The following is an 11,696-nucleotide window of genomic DNA, read 5'->3' as shown; positions in this document are numbered from 1 at the left end:
TAATATGATGCAAGCCTCAAGATTTGGCAAATAAAAATTCAAATCTTTCTGCCACCTATGAGAGAAATCTCCAGGTTTGCCTACTTTGGCTAAAGTCTTAATCAGGCTGTTTTTTAAAATAGATAAAATCGAAATATTTAACAACACTACTGATAACCCAGGTCAGAGGAAAATTAAAGTACGGGCAGATTGCCAAATATTCTTTACTCAAAGGCCTGATTTTTTTTGTAGGAGAGCCAGGGTTTGCCACCATACCTCTTTCCGAGATCGCACCAATAAATCAATCTCGTTTTGGAAACAGGAAATTACAATTGTAGACCCCAATACTAACTATATTATTCATCACCCTAGATTTAATACCCTCCCACCTACCTCAGCAAAAGATTTTAATATTTCTTAAAAATCTTCACTAACAAGTAATCGCGTATTTTACGAAGAGGAGCCTATTTTAGTGAAAGGCAAAGTAGTTTGGAAAAGTTGTTGAAATATTATTTTGAATATTATTATCTTCAGGGACGGACTGGTGACGCTACGGCCTCGTGGGCATTTTTTTATACCGGTACATGATTATATTACATCTTATTTTTTGAAAATAAGTTCAAATGTTTTTCATTTTTAGTAAAAAAAAGAATAGTATTATACGATAATCATATATTTATTTTAAAAAAATGCACATCTAAAATCATATTCATTACCTATAAAAAATAATATTCATTGAAAATATATATTTTATATTAGATTTACAACGATATTGCACTATAAAATTAAATCATACATCACATGTTAAATATAAAAAAATGCATACTCAATTGATTAAATCAATTAATTATAAATATAAAATTATTGCAGTTATACAATATTACAGAGAATAAAATTGCTGCACTTTTATAAAATCAAGCACCGATCATATTGTAAATAATATTAATAAGATTCTAATAAAAGAATTAAGAAAATATATAATTTTTACGTTAATAAATCTCTCATTAACTTTGAACCTTTGCGCAAATATGCAGGAATATCTTCTAGTTCAATCTATGCTAATAGTTCTCGTTTAACTGACATCATTAAAAACGCTGCTTCTAATTTTTTTTGATCAATATTAGCTCTCAGCATATTTTTATAATTTTTAATTTACTAAATGCTTTCTCGCAATTAACCTGCGTAAATGATAAAGTTAAAATGTATTCATATGCCAAAAATAAATTAGTGTCACATGTATGTATATTGTATCTTTTAAGAATTTCATACACGCATATTAAACACTTGTTACATTTATTATCACATTCTGATTTATTGATATTGTAATATTCCACCTTCTTCATTTGACTTCTCACTTGTGCATGCGATATCATCGTCCGTTTCATTTAATTCTGCTACCAAATCTTTGAATATACTGGAATGAACATAATTTGTTATGAAATTTAACACTCAATATGCAATTGTGCCAGTTTTTCCAATGTCTTTTCAGAAATAGTTTTACTTTTTATTTCATCAAAATGTCGGATGCAAATATTGCACATTCAAGATAAGCTCTCAATTCGCAAAAAGTAGTTCTGACAAGCTGCTTATAATTTGATCAATTATAGGACGAAATAGTTCGAACCTATAAAGGTCAATCGATTCTTGAGGACGTTCATCTTGGCATTTGTCACTATATATTCTTTTCGCTCGTCCTATTCGATTTTTTTAGAGAGCATTTTATACTCAGATACTATCCGAGAGCTATATGAAAATGTTTAATTTAAATTAGCAGCCATTTTATTGCTTTATTTTGAATCGATGTAATAATCGATGACACAGAAGATCTGATTGACATTTCTTGATAATAAAAACATTTTCTTTACTCTTTAATTAAACATCTGCAACACATAGGATGTTCAATCAGGGGGTTTCAATTAGTGTTGCGTAATCGGCTAAAAACTACGCCTAAGCCTAATAAGGCTAAGCCTAAAAATCGGCTAAGCCTAATTAGGCTAAGCCTAAAAATCGGCTAAGCCTAAAAATCGGCTAAGCCTAAAAATCGGCTAAGCCTAATTAGGTAAGCCTAAAAATCGGCTAAAACTAAAAATCGGCTAAGCCTAATTAGGTTAAGCCTAAAAATCGGCTAAGCCTATATAGCTAAAATTAAATTAGTCAAAATTCTGCATCGATGCTTAGTATTAATTATTATTTATTTATTTTAGTAAAATAATTTATTTTATTTATATTTAATGTAAATATTTTATTATTATCAACAAATAAACATGATATGATTTAATATTTTTTATTTATATTATTATATTTTGAAATGAAAATAAATTTATTTATTTGATGTCATTTTAATAAAAAAAATAATATGCTGCTATATTGTAAAATTGTAATATTCTTTTTAATATAATTTATTAGTGATTTTCACAATCTTCTTTATAAATACATCTTTTATTGAGGAATTATATTGTAAATTTTATTAGATAAATAAACAATCTTTTAGGTGAAATCTTTTATAATTTTTTTATCATTTTTTTAAAATTATCTATTTTTTATTAAATGAGGTGGATTTTATGAAACTTTTTTGATGATTTTATATGATCTTTTTAAGGATAATATTTTAATGTGACAATTGTCATAATCGTTATTTTATAAGTTTTTTGAATTTTTTTGAAGAAAATAGGTTAAAATAAGTATTAATAACATGTGTAAATATAAATTTAGTGAAGATGTATTAAAGAAAAGTGACAATTGTCATAATCGCTATTTTTAAAGTTTTTTGATTTTTTTTGACGACAATATGTTAAAATAAGTATTAATAACATGTTTAAATAAAAATTTAGTGAAGGTGTACCATAGAAAATTGACAATTGTCATAATAGTTATTTTTAAAGTTTTTTGTATTTTTTTGAAGAAAATATGTTAAAATAAGTATTAAAAACATGTTTAAATAAAAATTTAGTGAAGATGTACCATAGAAAAGTGACAATTGTCATAATCGTTATTTTATACGTTTTTTGAATTTTTTTGAAGAAAATTTGTTAAAATAAGTATTAAAAACATGTTTAAATAAAAATTTAGTGAAGATGTACCATAGAAAAGTGACAATTGTTATAATCGTTATTTTATACGTTTTTTGAATTTTTTTGAAGAAAATAGGTTAAAATAAGTATTAATAACATGTGTAAATATAAATTTAGTGAAGATGTACCAACGAAAAGTGACATTTGTCATAATCGTTATTTTATAAGTATTTTGAATTTTTTGAAAAAAATATGTTAAAATAAGTAGTAAAAACATGTTTAAATAAAAATTTAGTGAAGATGTACCATAGAAAAGTGACAATTATCATAATCGTTATTTTATGAGTTTTTGGAATTTTTTTGAAGAAAATTTGTTAAAATAAGTATTAATAACATGTGTAAATATAAATTTAGTGAAGATGTACCATAGAAAAATGACAATTGTCATAATCGTTATTTTATAAGTTTTTTGAATTTTTTTGAAGAAAATATGTTAAAATAAGTATTGATAACATGTTTAAATAAAATTTAGTGAAGATGTACCATATAAAATTGACATTGTCATAATGGTTATTTTTAAAGTTTTTTGAATTTTTTGACGAAAATATGTTAAAATAAGTATTAATAACATGTGTAAATATAAATTTAGTGAAGACAATGAAAAGTGACAATTGTCATAATCGTTATTTTTAAAGTTTTTTGAATTTTTTTGACGAAAATATGTTAAAATAAGTATTAATAACATGTGTAAATATAAATTTAGTGAAGATGTACTCTAGATAAGCGACAATTGTCATAATCATTATTTTTTAAATTTTTTGATTTTTGTTGACGAAATAATAACATGTTTAAATAAAAATTTAGTGAAGATGTACTATAGAAAAGTGACAATTGTCATAATCGTTATTTTTAAAATTTCTTTGATGTAAATGGGTAAAAATATAGATTGTAAAATTAAAATTGCCTGAGTATATGCCATAGAAACACATATGGTAATAATAGATTCTTCCCCAAAAACAGGAGCAAATTGGCATTTTATTACATTTGTTCATCGGGTCAGAAATTAATATGCAAAATTTATATCATAATATCTAATCCTAAGTTAGAAATTATTATTTTTTTTTACCATTTTTCATCAGACAATCTTGTTTAAAATTTGGGTAAACTTTTTTTTCTATTTTAAAATCAATATCGATGCAAGTTAACTATTTTCGTCAAAAAAAATCAAAAAACTTTAAAAATAACGATTATGACAATTGTCGCTTATCTAGAGTACATATTCACTAAATTTTTATTTACACATGTTATCAATACTTATTTTAACATATTTTCTTCAAAAAAATTCAAAAAACTTTAAAATTAACGATTATGACAAATGTCACTTTTCATTGGTACATCTTCACTAAATTTTTATTTAAACATGTTTTTAATACTTATTTTTGTAGTATTATGTAAATTTAAGATGGTACGAAATTTAACATTTTTATAATTTTGTTATTATGTATATTTAACATTGTACGAAATTTAAGATTTTTATATTTGAATAATAATAGTTTAATATTTATATGTTTATTCTTCGAAAATTGGTAATATTTGTACTAGATTTAAGATTTACATATTTGAATAATGAGATTTTAATGTTTATATAGTTGATTCTTCGAAAATTGTTTAATTATATATATATATATATATATTTTTAATTCTTGGAAGTTTTTTGATAATTTGGATTCTTCGAAAATTATTTTATTATTTTTTAAATTGGATGACATTTTGAAGATAAAATTAATAAAAAAGGAAAGAGTTAATAAAGAAAAGGTAAATATACAATTTGATAAATTAGAATTATTATTATATATAATTAAGGTACTCAAGGGTAAGTAATTAAACATCATTATTATTAGAATTAATCTTTTATTTTAATAAAGAAAGATTTAACAAACTTTGAATTCTTAATTGCTCTCCCACTACTGAGTAAACACCCTGAGGTAAGTTCGGATTTATAACAATTTGGACCGAAGTAAATCAGGGCCTGTTAGATATTCACGTAGGAATTCAAAGGTAAAAACAAATCTATTTTATGTTATGTAAATTATTATTACTTTTATTTATTATAGTAGTAATTTTATATTTATACAATTTTTTTAAATTATTTAAAATTATTTTAATCAAGTGGTTATTGAGTACACTTTAATGTATATTACGCAAATAAATTTATTAAGTTTAATACTTGAAAATATAAGTATAATTATATTTTTGGTGCTAATTTTAAGTTTCACGTTAGGTTTAATTATAGGAAGAAATACGACTTACGTTAAGATAGAGATTAAAGAGTTAGAAAATATTAAGAATATATTAAGAGAGGAAGATAAGAAAAGAAATATAAACAACTTCATACGAACGGATAATTACAGACAGATAATTTGCTATAGTTGTGGTCAGCCGGGCCACATGTCGCGCCAGTGTGAGATAACGAAGAATCTAAGATGCGCGAGGTGTGGCAAGAATGGCCATGTGGCTATAAGTTGCAGAGTAAACAATTCAATTGTAAGGTGCAATAATTGTGCCCAAGAAGGACACACACAAGAAAATTGCAATAAATGACTAAGAGAGAAATATTTTAATTTTAATGATAAATTTTGTAATGATAATAATTTTTCTAATGTTAATAGTTTTAATTCAGGTAAGAATAAATATTTTAATTTTAATTTTAATGATAAATTTTGTAATGATAATAATTTTTCTAAGGATGATAATTTTAATTCAGGTAAGAATAAATATTTTAATTTTAATGATAAATTTTGTAATGATAATAATTTTTCTAAGGATGATAATTTTAATTCAGGTAAGAATAAATATTTTAATTTTAATGATAAATTTTGTAATGATAATAATTTTTCTAAGGTTGATAATTTTAATTCAGTTAAGAATAAATATTTTAATTTTAAGGATAAATTTTGTAATGATAATAATTTTTCTAATGTTAATAGTTTTAATTCAGGTAAGAATAAATATATTAATTATAATGATAAATTTGGTAATGATAATAATTTTGGTAACGTTGATAATTTAGTAGAAAATAAGAATAAAGATTTTAATTTTAATAATGATAATTTGGATAATGTTGATAATGCTAGTGCAAGTAAGAATAATTATGGTAATAAGAACGAGAAATTTTGCGATGATAAAAAGTGCTTTAACGTTGATAATTATAATTCAAGCGATATTAATAGAAGTGATATAAAGATAAAAAGTAGAGATTTTGAAATATATAGAATTAAAAAGGCAACTAGGGTAGACGTACTAAAGATGGAATTAGAGAATTTTTTAATGAAAAATAGATGCCCTAGAGTAAAGATAAACATGGAGGAAGCAGAAATTTGTTTTTTATTAGATACAGGAGCAGAAATTAGTTTAATAAGTATAAAGGATTTTATGAGATTTTGGCCAGAGAAAGAGTTTGTTACTAAAAAGATAAGAGCCAAACAATTGGATGGTAGCATGGTGAAAATTTTAGGGTATTATAGGGTAAGGTTACCAAGAGTTAATAAAAGTATAAATTTGTAAATAACGACGTTGAAGATTGAACCGATTTTAGGATGGGATGATATAAGAACGTTAGGTCCAGTTTATAATTGGTGGAAATTTTTCGATACTATCCCTGTAAGTAATGATGAAAATAGTGAAAGGATAGATTTCGATAGATTTAAGTTACCTATTATAGAGGATAAACAAGAATTAGTTCTCGATAAACTTAGAAATCGAACACCAGAATTTTTGATCAAATATAGAAGTAACTTAGAAAAATAAGAAAACAAGAGATACAAAGACAATAGAGGTAAATTCAGTCGAAATTAAACAAGAAATTAATAATATGGTAGACCAGAATGTTGTTGAAGATATTGTTGAAAAAGAAATAAAGATTATTTTGAATAGGTATAATGAAGTCTTTAAAGAAGAATTAGGTACTCTGAAAAATTTTGAAGTAGATATACGATTAGAAGAAAATTATAGGCCTAAGTTTTGCGGCATAAGAAGATTACCGTTTTCCTGGATAGAAGAGATAGATAAAGAATTAGATAAATGGTTAAAAGACGGAATAATAAAACCAATAGTGCATAGTGAATGGGCAACACCTTTAGTGCCCATAAGAAAACCAGATAACAGTTTAAGATTGTGTATAGACTATAGAGTAACAGTTAATAAGTGCGTAATAAATGAAAAGTATCCACTACCTAGAATAGAACAACTGCTAGCGAATTTAAGAGGAGACACCCTGTTTTCAAAGATTGATTTTTCGAATGCTTATTTGCAAATTAAGGTGAGTGAAAAGACAAGTAAGATACTAACGATTACAACTCATAGAGGTTTGTTTGCATTCTGCCGATTACCTTTTGGTTTGAAAATATCAGCGCCAATATTTCAAAGAACGATGACGGCGTTATTTCAAGGAATAAAAGGAATAATGTATTATTTAGATGATGTTTTGATATCTGGTAGAACAGAAGAAGAACACAATTCGAGATTAGTTAAAGTGTTAGATATTATATTAGAAAATGGTTTAAAAGCTAATTTGAAGAAGAGCGTTTTTGGAGTAAAAGAAATAAAGTATTTAGGACATGTTATAAAGGGAAATGAGATTACGCCAATTGGAAAGAATATAGATAAGATCATGAATATGAGAGCCCCGAATAATAAAGCGGAGGTACAAGCGTTTTTAGGAGCAACAAATTATTATCATCGGTTTGTTCAAAATTTTGCAGAAATTGCTACACCGTTGTATGATTTATTAAAGAAAAATAAAAAGTTTGAATGGGGAGAAGCACAGGAGAAAAGTTTCGAAAAGTTGAAAATAAAGATGGTAGAGAAGCCGATTTTAAGTTGTTTTAATGAGAAATTAAATATTATTTTAGCAGTAGATGCTTCTAATGAAGGTATAGGAGGAGTTTTGTTGCAGATGATAGATAATGTGGAGAAACCTGTTTTATTTTTATCGAGACGATTTAATAGCACTGAGAAAAATTACTCAACGATAGAAAGAGAGGCTCTAGCAGTGAAATTCGGGCTTACGAAATGTAAGGAATATCTGATAGGAAAAAGGTTTTTATTGTATACGGACCATAGGCCGTTGGTAGATTTATTTAAAAAAGAGAATAAGGAACTTATGATTTCACCCAGGTTGCAAAAATGGCTAATTTTAGTTGGTAATTTCGATTTTGAAATAAAATTCAGAGAAGGTAAACAAAATTGCTTACCGGACATTTTATCAAGATTGTTTAATAAAGACATTGAAGACAAAGAACCAGTAATCAATAGTTTAGAATATATAGAAGAAGAAGAAAATGTAAATGGTAATATTATAAGAGCGGTGAGAATAGATACAAGAGAAAAACCTATAACATTTGATATAGTAGATAAGATATCCCAAAAAGATGAAGAATTAATAAGAATTAAAGCTTGTTTAAAAGGAGATATAGAATGGAAAAATGAAGATAAAGCGTTTAAAAAAGTTAAGAGTGAATTAAATATAGAAGACAATTGTTTATTGAGAGGATATAGATTAGTGATACCGAATAAATTAAGAAAGGAAACCTTAAATGTAATACATTCAGGTCATCAAGGCATAGAAAGAATGAAAAATAAAGCAAGAGAATATATGTGGTGGCCTAAGATGAATAAGGAAATAGAAGAGTTAGCAAGGAGCTGTGAAACCTGTAACATGTGGGCTAATGTTCCAGCAAAGAATAAGGAAGATAAATGGCCAAAGACAGACATTCCATGCGAAAGAATACATGTAGATTTTTTAGAATATGAGAAGAAAAGATTTTTTATCATGGTAGATGCAGGTTCAAAATGGATAGATTGTCAGCAAGTTTCAGGTTTATCAACAAGAATAGCTTTAGACAAGATAAAGGATTTTGTAGGCAAATATGGTTTGATGAAGACGATAGTATCAGATGGAGGTCCAGCGTTTAAAGGTAGAGCATTTGATAAATTTTGTGATAGGTGGAATATTAGACATTTATTATCACCACCTTATTACCCAAGAAGCAATGGACAAGCTGAACGAATGGTAGCGTTAGTAAAGAGTTGGTTGAAAAAGGCAAAATATGGAGAAGGTCAATGGTGGTTATCATTGTTAGCATACAACAGTACGGAAACAGCAAAAGGAAAGTCACCAGCTGAAATATTTTTAGGAAGAAAGACGAGATCAGAATTAGATTTTTTAAAGGAAAAAGTGATAAGGAGAGAACAAGCAGAGAGTGAAAGATTTCCAGTAGGAAGTTTGGTGTGGGTATTGTTGTTTGATGGGCCTATTAAATGGGGGAAGGGTGTAATAAGCAAAAATATAGGAAAGAAAAAAGTAGAAGTAAAGATTGAAGGACAAGAAGGAACCTTTACAAGGCACCTGAAGCAAGTAAGGTGTAGAAGCTTAAGGCCTTAGAGAGAAATGAGAAATATACGAAGAATTAGAAAGGAATAAATTGATGATAGACATAGTAGGAGAATCATAATTTGGAAAGGAATAACGTGATGATAGACATAGTAGGAGAATCATACGTTGTAGGAAATAAAAGGGATGTTAGACTTAATTAGGAGAGTTATATTTTATAAAGAGTTAGAGAAGAAAGTCGAAGAATATATATTTATATGTGTATAAAGTATTTTATTTAGATGGCCTCCTATGTTAGAGTGGGTAACAAGGTAATGAAGATAGAGATAAGAGAGGTTGATGGTTCAGAAGAATCCAACAGATGGGTAGAAGCCGCTAGGAACGAAGCGAAACAAAGATACGGAGATTGGCTACAAGAAACGCCAACGAGAGGGGGTCGCAGAATAGCGCCGTATACCACAAGAAGGAGAGTGGAATGCTGGGCGTGCGGGGGTGAACACAAACTTAGGTTTTGCCCAAGTATAGAGTTGACAACGAATAGTAATGCGAATGCACCAGGGAGGAACATGGTAACCGCGGCAAACTCGATGGAGTTAAGGGAGAATTAAAGGGGGAGATGTAGTATTATGTAAATTTAAGATGGTACGAAATTTAACATTTTTATAATTTTGTTATTATGTATATTTAACATTGTACGAAATTTAAGATTTTTATATTTGAATAATAATAGGTTAATATTTATATGTTTATTCTTCGAAAATTGGTAATATTTGTACTAGATTTAAGATTTACATATTTGAATAATGAGATTTTAATGTTTATATAGTTGATTCTTCGAAAATTGTTTAATTTTATATATATATATATATTTTTAATTCTTGGAAGTTTTTTGATAATTTGGATTCTTCGAAAATTATTTTATTATTTTTTAAATTGGATGACATTTTGAAAATAAAATTAATAAAAAAGGAAAGAGTTAATAAAGAAAAGGTAAATATACAATTTGATAAATTAGAATTATTATTATATATAATTAAGGTACTCAAGGGTAAGTAATTAAACATCATTATTATTAGAATTAATCTTTTATTTTAATAAAGAAAGATTTAACAAACTTTGAATTCTTAATTGCTCTCCCACTACTGAGTAAACACCCTGAGGTAAGTTCGGATTTATAACAATTTTAACAAATTTTCTTCAAAAAAATTCAAAAAACTTTAAAATTAACCATTATGACAATTGTCACTTTTCATTGATACATCTTCACTAAATTTATATTTACACAAGTTATTAATTCTTATTTTAACATATTTTCGTCAAAAAAAATCGAAAAACTTTAAAAATAACGATTATGACAATTGTCACTTTTCTATGGTACATCTTCACTAAATTTATATTTACACATGTTATTAATACTTATTTTAACAAATTTTCGTCAAAAAAATTCAAAAAACTTTAAAATTAACCATTATGACAATTGTCACTTTTCATTGGTACATCTTCACTAAATTTATATTTACACATGTTATTAATTCTTATTTTAACATATTTTCGTCAAAAAAATTTGAAAAACTTTAAAAATAACGATTATGACAATTGTCACTTTTCTATGGTACATCTTCACTAAATTTATATTTACACATGTTATTAATACTTATTTTAACAAATTTTCGTCAAAAAAATTCAAAAAACTTTAAAATTAACCATTATGACAATTGTCACTTTTCATTGGCACATCTTCACTAAATTTATATTTACACATGTTATTAATTCTTATTTTAACATATTTTCGTCAAAAAAATTCGAAAAACTTTAAAAATAACGATTATGACAATTGTCACTTTTCATTGGTACATCTTCACTAAATTTGTATTTACACATGTTATTAATACTTATTTTAACATACTTTCTTCAAAAAAATTCAAAAAACTTATAAAAGAACGATTATGACAATTTTCACATTTAAATATTATCCTTATAAAAAGATCATATAAAATAACATCAAAAAAGTTTCATAAAATCCACCTCATTTAATAATAAATAGATAATTTTAAAAAAATGATATAAGATTTCACCTAAAAGATTGTTTATTTATCTAATAAAATTTACAATATAATTCCTCAATAAAAGATGTATTTACAAAGAAGATTGTGAAAATCACTAATAAATTATATTTAAAGAATATTACATTTTTACAATATAGCAGCATATTATTTTTTTTTATTAAAAAAACATCAAATAAATAAATTTATTTTCATTTCAAAATATAATAATATAAATAAAAAATATTAAATCATATCATGTTTATTTGTTGA

This window comes from Gordionus sp. m RMFG-2023, chromosome 2, assembly GCF_954871325.1.
Source record: "Gordionus sp. m RMFG-2023 chromosome 2, tfGorSpeb1-WG-v2, whole genome shotgun sequence".
Lineage (NCBI taxonomy): Eukaryota > Metazoa > Nematomorpha > Gordioida > Chordodea > Parachordodidae > Gordionus > Gordionus sp. m RMFG-2023.
Note: the sequence above shows the minus strand (reverse complement) of the source record.